Raw genomic sequence first — 10,886 nt, forward strand, 5'->3', positions numbered from 1 at the left:
TAAAGCTTACATTAGAATATGATTTAAAGCACAAACTTTGAAATCTAAGTTTATAGAATTGCTCCCCCTAAATATGTGCTTACTTCAAAATCATAATTTTGGCCTAATATGCCAATTTGCACATACTTAGGCAATTCGAAGCATTTCTACACCTCAGCACTTTTTGGAATGCATTGTGTCAAAGATCAAACCATGATGCTATAACACACAAATGCACATAATCAGAGTTAAACACCATTCAATTTAGTGGATATCTCACAGGAATATCAACCTACCACTATTCACCATTAAGATACCAATTTAAACTCAGATACTAATTTAAAGCAATCTTAAGCACCATAAACCATATGCATCATTATCCACATGACTGTCTATTTCAGAATGAACACAATAGATGCCAATTAATTCATAGCAACGGAAGCACTAGTCCATATGACAACGGAAGCACTAGTCCATATGATGCACCACATATAATACTGCAAGAAGCATATGAATAACACACTAGCAAAGCTCAAACTAACACATCACCAAAGCTCAAACTAACACATTACCCCTTAGGATAAGCTTTCCTCTCAGGTTGAGATATAAGCTTTAATGCACATATTCTCCCCCTTTGACATCAAACACCAAAACCATATTCAAGCAAGAACATAGGATGATGTCAAGGGACAGCAGGGTGTTAAGGAGGAGAGACACAGTATCAAAACTCCCCCTTACTTATTGAGCATATGCACTACCAACATTTAAGTAAGATACAAATACGCAAAAAGATTACCACTTCCTTTTGTACCTTTACCATGTTGTAGTGTACTTCCCATCTTGAGAGTATTTAATCTCTCGAGAGCTTCTCCACACTTGTGCCTGATTCTTTATCCTAACCTTTTCTTGTTGCTAAGACACCAGACTTAGAACAAGTTATAGTATTGGGCACAAGAAGAAACTTCTATTCTAGTGATTACCAAAAGATACCAATTGAAGCACACTACCAAGGCTACCAATTGAAAAATCATCACTGTCATAGCTCCATGATATTTCAAGATAAGCATCTAGGATCACCAACTATTATAGAGCACGAGCAACCTTTAAATACGTAATTACTTACAACTTTAGATACCAATTACTAGACTTGTGGAGGTACCCAAGTCCTGATCGCTCCATTTCTTGCTCATCTTCTCTTTTCCACCTTGAGACTATATAGGATCACTCAAAAAACAGTTAGTCTCAAAAGACACAAGTTATGTGTGCTCCCCCTAAAGTTGTGCATCAAGTATTTGAATGACTTGCACCTTGCACGTTCTAGCATCCGCAGAAGTAAAGGGGAAACATACCTTGGTCTAGGCATAATATATCAATTACATCACAAAAAGATACCAATTGAATAGATGAGATAATACAACTTATGACTAGTGGAAACAATGCATGCCTCATGATATATAACATTTAAAAACACCAAAGCACGCTTCACACATGATGATCATTGCAACACATATACTAATTGAAAAACGACAAGATCATACATATAAAGCACAATGTCTAAGCACACCATGATTAAGAAGTATTTTCTTAGGTACACCAAAGGAAACAACATTTTAAAGCATAAAGCACCTAAGCCAAGATATTACCAATTGAAAGGCAAGAACATAGCTATGATTACAATCAACGGAACTTCAAGATATTCAATGAAATTGCATAGTTCCATTCTCCATACCTTTGCCTTTTTCCTGAATGCCATGAGATTCATTCTTTTAGGTATTGTGTAGTGAGAGCACATGTTGTCACCAATTTAGGGCACCTTTTGCTCATGCACCTCATAGCTCGAGAGGGTGCATTAGAGACCCAACATGGATTTCTTGTTTTGGTATACACAGAGTACCAAGACAGAGTAATCATGTGAACATGGACTAAACAAAACTATCATGCTTGCACATAGGTTAATCATAAAAAAAACATAGCATGACTTACAAAAGATACATGTTTATCCACATACACTAAGAGAGTTAATCATGGTGGATATAACAAATGAAAGAGCTACCCATGAATGATTCAAAAGATATATCCTATAGTGCACTAATCATGATTAAACAAACATCATTATGATTCATTTAGCACAGGCAATCATAAAGCATAACTACTCCAAGGACAGGTAGCACAACAAGCTAACTTAAGAGCAATACTAAATTGCAGTTATGTACTTAAAATACACGAGTACCGTCCTTTGGAGAGCACGTTGTAGATTCTCATCAAGTCCTTTACTTGATTCACCAATAATGATTCAGGACCTATACACCTTATTTCACTTGAGATGAACATGGGATTAGTGTTTTACAATAAATCAACCTTGGGTCAATAAACACCAAAACAATTAAAAAGCTTAAGCATAGAGTTTGATATAACCGTCTTAAGCTCTCCCATGGTCTCCAGTCCATCTCAAGGCACCTGCATGATCTAGTTAGCACAGTTTGGTACCCACCTAGGGATGGGTCCCTGACATTCAACTAAAAGTGCCTTTGGTACCCAAATAGTCTTTGTGCTAGTTCTAGGTGATCTCGTTATAGATCTAGCACAAGTGTATGATTTGGGTCTCCTAAGCGAATAAGATTGAGACAAATTTACTTGCTTAGGAACCTCACCTTTATTACATACCTTAGATAGATGACCCTGCTCACCATACTTGTAGCAGAAACGTCGCTTAACCTGACATGACGCTTGCTGTTTGTCATTTTCCTTGGTGAGAGTCATCTTGGAGGATGCACATTCTTGATTCTTCATGACCGGACATGAAGTGATCATGTGGTCCTTATTGTTGCATCCAAAACAACTCCTTGTCCCTTCATTCTTGTCTTTGTACGGACAAGACGCGATGAGGTGGCCTAACTTCTTGCACTTGAAGCACCTCCTTTTTCCTTTTCCCTTTTTGTACTTGAATGACATGGAGAGATGATCAGTGCAAACAACATGACTAATTGAATTTTTACCTTTTTTCTTGTTCATGTTGATTTCTTCATTTATAGCTTTGGGAACATTCTTCTTATTGAGCTTAACACTTGCTGCAGTTTTTCCTTTCTCAAGCTTCTTCACCACGCGCCCGTGGATATCTTGAGAGAGTTGAGCTAAGCGTCTTCTCCTCAGTTGTCGTTGCTTCTTATTCCCACAGAATTTCTTTTGTGACCCTAAAACTTGTTGCTCAATCAATGATTGGCTTTCTTTTGAGCAACAGGGGTTAGCACATGATGATATACAATCTAAATGCGCACACGTGCGAGAATGAGGTTCACATGAATTTAAGTTTGAAATTACAACCTCATGAGCAACATTAAGCATGATATGGTCATCAACTAATTTACTATGAGAGTATGACAACATATCATACTTTTCACTAAGAGCAAGCTTTTCTAAATTCATTGTTTCTACTTGACTTCTAAGCATAGAATTTTCAGTTTTAAGTTGAGCAACATTAGATAGAGCGTCATAATTATTACTTTGCTCAATTAACATTGAATCATACCGTTGGACCAAGACATCATGAGAGCACCTCAGCTCCTCATGTTCTTTGGTCATCTTCTCCAGGCTGTTGTTTGTTTTGATGAGAGTCTCCTCTAGCCTGAGAAGCGTCTCGCCTTGTTCCTTGTTCCTTCTCAACAACTTAACCAAGAGAGCTTTGTCCGCTTTGTTGAGATGGTTGTAGAAACGGCGAATCTCCTCTTCTTCCACATCATCGGTCTCATTTTCCCTGTCATTAATGTCAGTGGAAGCAATATAGGAAAAAGTACCTTGTGATGATGAAGATTCATCCTCGCTATCATCCTCATATTCCTCCTCATCATGGCTTTTGTCTCCACCGTCATTGTAAGCAATAAAACATTTATTATTAGTGGAGACCAAACCTATCGACGAGGTAGATTCATCGTTGGGTGTCCATCGTTCTTGATCTTCTCCCTTTGAATGGTTAGCATCACAAGCAATATAGGGAGTAGAAGTAGTACAATTTGCCACAAAATATTTTACTTTAATTCTATTCCATAAATCATGAGCATCAACCATTAAATCATTATCTCTACTCATGATGGCAAAATAAGCACCTCTAGAAAGAGAATCAACTAAGATGCTACAAGCACGGTGATTGAGAGAAAAACATCTTAGTTCATCATTAGAGGGATTTTTACTAATATCGGATGGAAAAATACTTCTCCTAAAGATCTGTCTCAAATCAGGATCAACACTCATGAAAGCATTATAAATAGAGACAGACCAAGATTTGTAATTAGAGCCATCGTCTAAAAGAAGTTCTACAGTTACCTCTTGTGACGACATCGTTATCTCCGGACGGCTAAGCCCACACTGGAGAGGCCTAGCTCCGATACCAATTGAAAGTTCCCTTTGACCCGGGAACAGGATCTGGATGTCGCCTAGAGGGGGGGGTGAATAGGCGAATAAAACTTATTACTTTAAAACTTAAATTCTTACTCTACTCGAAGACTTAGTACGCAGTGGAATGAGAAGACTCTTCGAGTAGGTCGCAGCGGAATGGAAGATCCTGTCTCAAAATGTCCTGCACTTCAAATCAAGCTTATACCACAGATAAGTATTGAAGTGCAGATATAAAGGCGAGTAAGACAGAGAGTCAGGATACAATACAGAATAGAGCACACAGACGCAAGGATTTATCCCGAGGTTCGGCCAAGCCTGAAATGCTTGCCTAGTCCTCGTTGGAGTTAGCCACACCTGGGCTTGGAGTCTATTTCAACTCCTTCCTCCGTTTGCTCAGATCTGTCAGTATGACAGATAGAGCCTTTCACTATTGAGTGGGGTTACAACAGAACCGCGGCTGCTTACAAACTTCTTGGCAGCACCCCGGCAGAGTAACGATACGCTCAAGACCTTGCTCTAGCTCTAAGCAGCACTTCTCCTCTCTCTTAAGGCTTATAGCTGTGCCTTCTACACAAACTATAGAGTTACACACACGAGGGAGAGTGAGAATTGATTCGAGTGATGTCTACACTTGTTGGCTGCTCTTGTATATTGCTTGAGGCGCCTAGGGGTCCCTTTTATAGGCACAAGGGGCCTAGGAGCCGTTGGAAGCAAACCAGGAAGGCAAATCTTGTCTTCTGTCGGGTGGCGCACCGGACAGTCCGGTGCACACCGGACACTGTCCGGTGCCCGATTTCTTTCCTTCTATGGCAAAGCCGACCGTTGCAGATGCGGGAGCCGTTGGCGCACCGGACATGTCCGGTGCACACCGGACAGTCCGGTGCCCCCATTCGACCGTTGGCTCGTCCACGTGTCACGCGCGGATTGCGCGGCCGACCGTTGCCCAAGCCGACCGTTGGCTCACCGGACAGTCCGGTGTACACCGGACAGTCCGGTGAATTATAGCCGATCGTCGCCAGACTTCTCCCGAGAGCGGCCTGTTCACTGGAGTTCAGCCTGGCGCACCGGACACTGTCCGGTGCACCACCGGACACTGTCCGGTGCACCACCGGACAGTCCGGTGTGCCAGACTGAGCTGCCTTGGCTGTACATAGCCAGGCCCTTTGCACCTCTCTTCTTTTCTTCTTCTTTCTGTTTCTAACACTTAGACAAGTATATTAGTCCACAAAACCAATGTACTAAGTATAGAAACATACCTTCTCTTAACCATTAAATCTATAGCATTCCACATGCTTGAGCTTTGATGTTGGACTCATAAATCATCAAGTTGGCTTGACTTGATCTAGATTGACATTTCTTCGCTCCAACATCCTGCAAAGGTCACATAGAACATCTCCAAACATAGGAACAACCCAAACTAAAGATCAAGATGAACTTAGCTCTTTTGGGTTGCTTCCAGTTCTGGTTTTGACACTTGTTCTCCTTCTAGTGACCTTGATCTCCTTCTTAGAGCTTGATCTTGAGCCTTATGACTTACACCACATGACTGTAGCTTTTACCTCATTGGTTGTAAGTCACGTCCTTATGTAGTGATCCTTGATGTGTCGTAGCTGTTCTCAACTCGATCACCCTTGACTTTGCAAGCCTTCTTCTTCACCCTTGGCTTTGGGTTCCTCAGTCTCCTTGACCTTCTCCCGTGCACTTGGTACCTCGAAGCTCTTCTTGCCTCAGTCCTTGGCTTGATCAGTTGTCTCCGAGCTACTCACCCGAGTATCACTTTTGCAATGTCCATCTTACTTGTGATGTCCATCATGTATCCATAATCCAGTTCTTGGACCATCACATTTGTTCACTTGTGTTGAACCCTGTCAGCTTTACACTAAGCACCTGTTCAACACTTAACACACTTGTTAGTCCTTTAATTGAGTTGTCATCCAAACACCAAAACCACAAGAGAGCTTTCAAACCCGATCCTCGATTTTTCGTGGTAATTCCTCTATTAGAAGATGAGACGAGGAAGAAAATTTTCCTGTGGAGATTTAAACAGGAAAATTCATCCTCGAGCGGGTAAATAAGGACGGGGATGTGAAAGCATTCTTCGTTCCCGTTCCCCACGGGACCCGTTTAATTTGCACGTGACAATGTTTTTTTACTAGTTAATGTTAAAAATAAACAATTAACTTATCAAGAGACCGGTCATTGTACAAATATGTCATTTTGATATATACATAATAATTTCTTACATCTTACAATGTGTATAAGTGACAATGTTTTACATTAATAACAAAATATGTATGTCCTAATTGTAATTTAAGCGGTGACGGAGATCTCTGCCTGGGATTTATCCCTGTGGGGAACGGGGATGTGGAAGAAATATTCCCCGCAAGCGTTCGTGGAGATCCCGCGGGGAATTTTTTTCATCACGGGGATGGGTATAGGAAGTTATTCTTCGACGGGAAATTCCCATTGCCATCCATAGTACTGAGGTAGTTGAATAGCATGAGTGCAAGTGAAGTACAACACGTTGGTGGTTCTTAGGGGGGCTAGGGGCAGAGCCAGGACTAAATTATAAGGGGAAAAACAATCTCTATTTATCTGATTTTTCTAGTTTCTACTAGTCAGTGATAAATATCATTAATGGTTGTTAAATTCTATAAAAACAAATTTTGTAGGCATATGATGTGTATAATATTGTAACTGAAGCCTCATGATGCTTCTTTCTTGTTCTAAAAAATCAACAGAGTAAACTTTATGGCTAAAAAGCATACTTCATCAATTTTCAATGAACTAATGGATCTTTAGAATTCAAAGAAGTATATAATGTTATAAGCTCTATGGTTTATTTCTGTAATTCAACTCTTTGCTTTTGATCAATGAAAATATAATATCTAAAGTGATGTTGGACCATAATTTCCACGGTATCTAATATAGTCGCATATAAGTCAACCATATTTGGAGCAGCCGATGCGAACGTCCCTGCCGCGACACGTGGTTTAGGTGGTCGGTTGCCAATAAGAGCTCAATTTGTTGCTTCATATGATCCTTTTTTCAGACTCTAGTCGTGGCGGAGACCAAGTCAAATGCCTAAGCGGCAACCAACGGCTTCCTAGCCAGACGACAAGATGAATCAATAAGGGGTAAGGTTTAGAGATCAGTCGTCTGACAATGAATTAGGTTTGTCATCTGAAGCTCTTAGCTTTTGGCCGCCCGCTGAACATGCCGGGGCAATCCATCAGTTGGCCATCTAGTGAATATTTTATTTATCTATATCACTATATAATCCACCACTTCAAATAAATCTAGAGCCACCCTAACAAATGCACGCAGGAAAACAACACATTAAAATTAAACGGACAAGATCCTACCTAAACTTCTCATTTCTCTTACTCACATACAACGAACAATATTCTTTGGATCATCGCTCGTCCCAGGCTCCCACCCCACAAGCACTGCGATTATTTTCTCTTACTCACATACAACAAACGAGGCAGTTTCTTTCGTTATTTATTTTCTGTTTCTTTCCTTTATTTTCTTTATTTTCCTTGCTTCTTTATTTTCTTTCTTCTCTGCCTTCAATCATGTATGCTGCGTTAATCATATACACTTCCCTTTCTTTATTTTCTCATTCTTTCCTTTATTTTTTATGGGGTTTTCTTCTTTAATTTCTTTATCTTTAAAAATTTAAATTAATTCTCTTGTTTTATTTTTTTCATTAACATGATGCTACCGGCTGCCATGCTGCATAGGGATGTAAATGATATGAATATTATCTGTACGGGTCGAATTTGATCCATCTAAAAGCACTAAGATCCAATCCGAGACCTGGTATTCAGTAATCAGATTTATACTCGGTTTATATCTATATCCATATAATCAAAGTTGTGTATTCAAGATGTTGATATCTATTCAAGTCTTATTTGACGCGACTCAATAATATTTGTATCCGATTTGAATCCGAAGAGTAAAAATGAAAATAAATATGGTACGAGTAATATCCGTTTGTATGGTGTGTACTGAGGGTGGAGTTGGTGGAGATTCGATCGGTTCGGCTGGGGTGCTTGATTTTCTGACTAAAATTTATTATGTGTCACATCGAAATTTGAATGTCAACTACGTGTATTAAATATAGTTTAATTATAAAACTAATTAACGAATGACAATATTCTGCCAAATTCTTCTAGTCTTGGCATATACAGTTATCCTAACAGCTGTGAGACAAAATCGCATGTGTAATGCTGCTACTATGACATAAAAGGTACATTTCATGTAAAGTTGTATGTTATCATCTGTAAAGGTCCTTAACTGAATAGAAATGGTTATTCTATTGTTATTTTAGCTAACAATAGCATCAATAGCACAGGTCTCACGACTCATGATTTTTTGCGTCCCCTCGTTATACCCGTCACTTTTGCCACAATTCTTAACGTGTATTTACTTTAATGTCTTTTAAATTTGTCGTATTGTTAGCATAGACACCTTACTAGTCTTACATTGTTTGTCTCTTTTGAATTTTGGTCATACTACAGCAAAGTTATAGATCATATATTACCAATCACTATATTAAACCTTTGATTAATTAATTTGTACAAAGTTTTTTTTACGTGCTTCTACCTTTCTCTCTATATATATGTCGCAATGTTGGCAGGGTCATGGCCTGTGTCGTCTGCCCCTGCCTCCGCCACTGGCGGCTCTCTTCATGCCTATTTCAAGCGATGGTGTTTCTGTGATGGTAAAAACTTATGAGTCTAGCTTGGATCTAGCGCTAATGTTTCTAGAGATGTTATAACCTTTTCAGCAGACGAAATGAGGCTTTAATAATTGTAATTACAGGATAAAAGCATAAATTGCGCTGAGTGAGGGTGCAAGAGGTTTGACCTCATTCTTGTTTTCATGAGAAATGGAGGCATATGGAAGGATTCTATAGGATTCTTCCCTCTGCAAACCTGTGTTCTAAAGGCTCTCATATGAAAATCCGTTAGAGAGTGAATCTTACGTAAATCTTTTGTGTTGCAATAATAAACCAATGATAGGATCTAGATGGCTATAAGAGAATGGAAGGCTACCTGTATTGTATAGAGGATGATTACATATATAGAGAGATCTATTAAACTCTAACCCTAATGGGTTGGCAGCCCCATACATAGGGCGTGATTGAATGGCGTGCTCGCCAGCGCCATGCCCGCCGCGTGCATTGGCCACATGTGAGCGCATGATTGGTGGCCTCCACGCGCGGGTGCGACGTAGCGCATTTTTCACCCATGGGTTGCATCGGTGGGGAAGCCGGATCGAGACTTCTGCACCCGCCTAGGTTGGTGTGAGCCTAATGCTGGTGAGCATGCCATCTAATCACGCCCATACATATAGGAAAACACACTCTAGCACCCCCTAAGGTCACAACGGGAGCACCGCAAACGATGAGACTGAAGAAGAAGAAGAAGACGAAGGTAGGAGCTGACTGGTTGAAATCCCCCGCAGTCGTAGTGTCGTGAGGGTGCGAGTGTTGTGGCTGGAGTGCAGACCGGTGTGCACTCCATGTAGATGATAGCCCCTGGATGCTGAGGTAGCAAAAGTTGATGTGGTGTGCTACCGTGGCTTGGAGACACACAACAATAGCCTCGTTCTTCAGGGGGGTCGATGTTCGAGCGTCAACGGTCGGCAAGGCGACGCAAAAGAGACAGCAACAACCTTGTGGGCCTTCTTGCTTCTTTTCGCGTTCGGTCGTCGGGGGAGCCCCACTAGGGAGGCCGCGCGGCAGCACGTGTGTTTGCGTCGGTCAGGTGGTCATGTCCGCTAGAGGGGCGCTTTGGCCTTCAGCTAGGGTACGAGGCGGCGACAAAATAGAAGCGAGAGCGACAGATTCGGTCGGGAAGGCCACTGTAGCGACAGATCCAGCCAATAAGTTGACAGATATAGCCAAAGAGACGACGGATCAGGACAGGAAGGTCGTGACAGCGGTGGATCCGCCCAGGAAGGCCGTGACAGTGGTGGATTCAACCGTGATCTTGAGGAAGAAAGGGGGAGGCGGCAGGGCAGGTCCAGCCTAAAGAGGTCCTACTCCCTTAATGGAGAAATACATTATTGTCGGTGTTTTGGACCCGCGAGGACCCTCAACCAACTAGTGAATTTGTTGTTGCGTGTCCCTGCCCAGATGGGTTGATGCAAGATGGAACACCAGAGGGGAATGATGCTTATGTTATCTTGCATCGGGGTGCTCGTAGTAGGGGTTACAAGCGTCGCGAGAGAGAGAGTGCAAGAGAGAGAGAGAGAGAGAGAGAGTTCGGTCTTGTGGTGAGGTGCCTGAGCTGGCCTCTGTCGCGTCTCTCCTACTCTGCCTGCCTTCGCTCGTCCCTTTCTCCCTGCGTCCCTCTGTCCGTGTTATGTCTCCGTTGTTGCGTGCCTGTTGTCCCCGTGCCTTAGGAAGGCCCTGGATGTCCCCTTTTATAGATACAAGGAGATGGCCCAGTTGTACAATGGGGTGTAGCTATGTGCTAACGTGGCTGGCGGAGAAGTGCCTTGAG

The sequence above is a fragment of the Zea mays genome, chromosome 9 (assembly GCF_902167145.1).
Source record: "Zea mays cultivar B73 chromosome 9, Zm-B73-REFERENCE-NAM-5.0, whole genome shotgun sequence".
In the NCBI taxonomy this organism is placed as follows: domain Eukaryota; kingdom Viridiplantae; phylum Streptophyta; class Magnoliopsida; order Poales; family Poaceae; genus Zea; species Zea mays.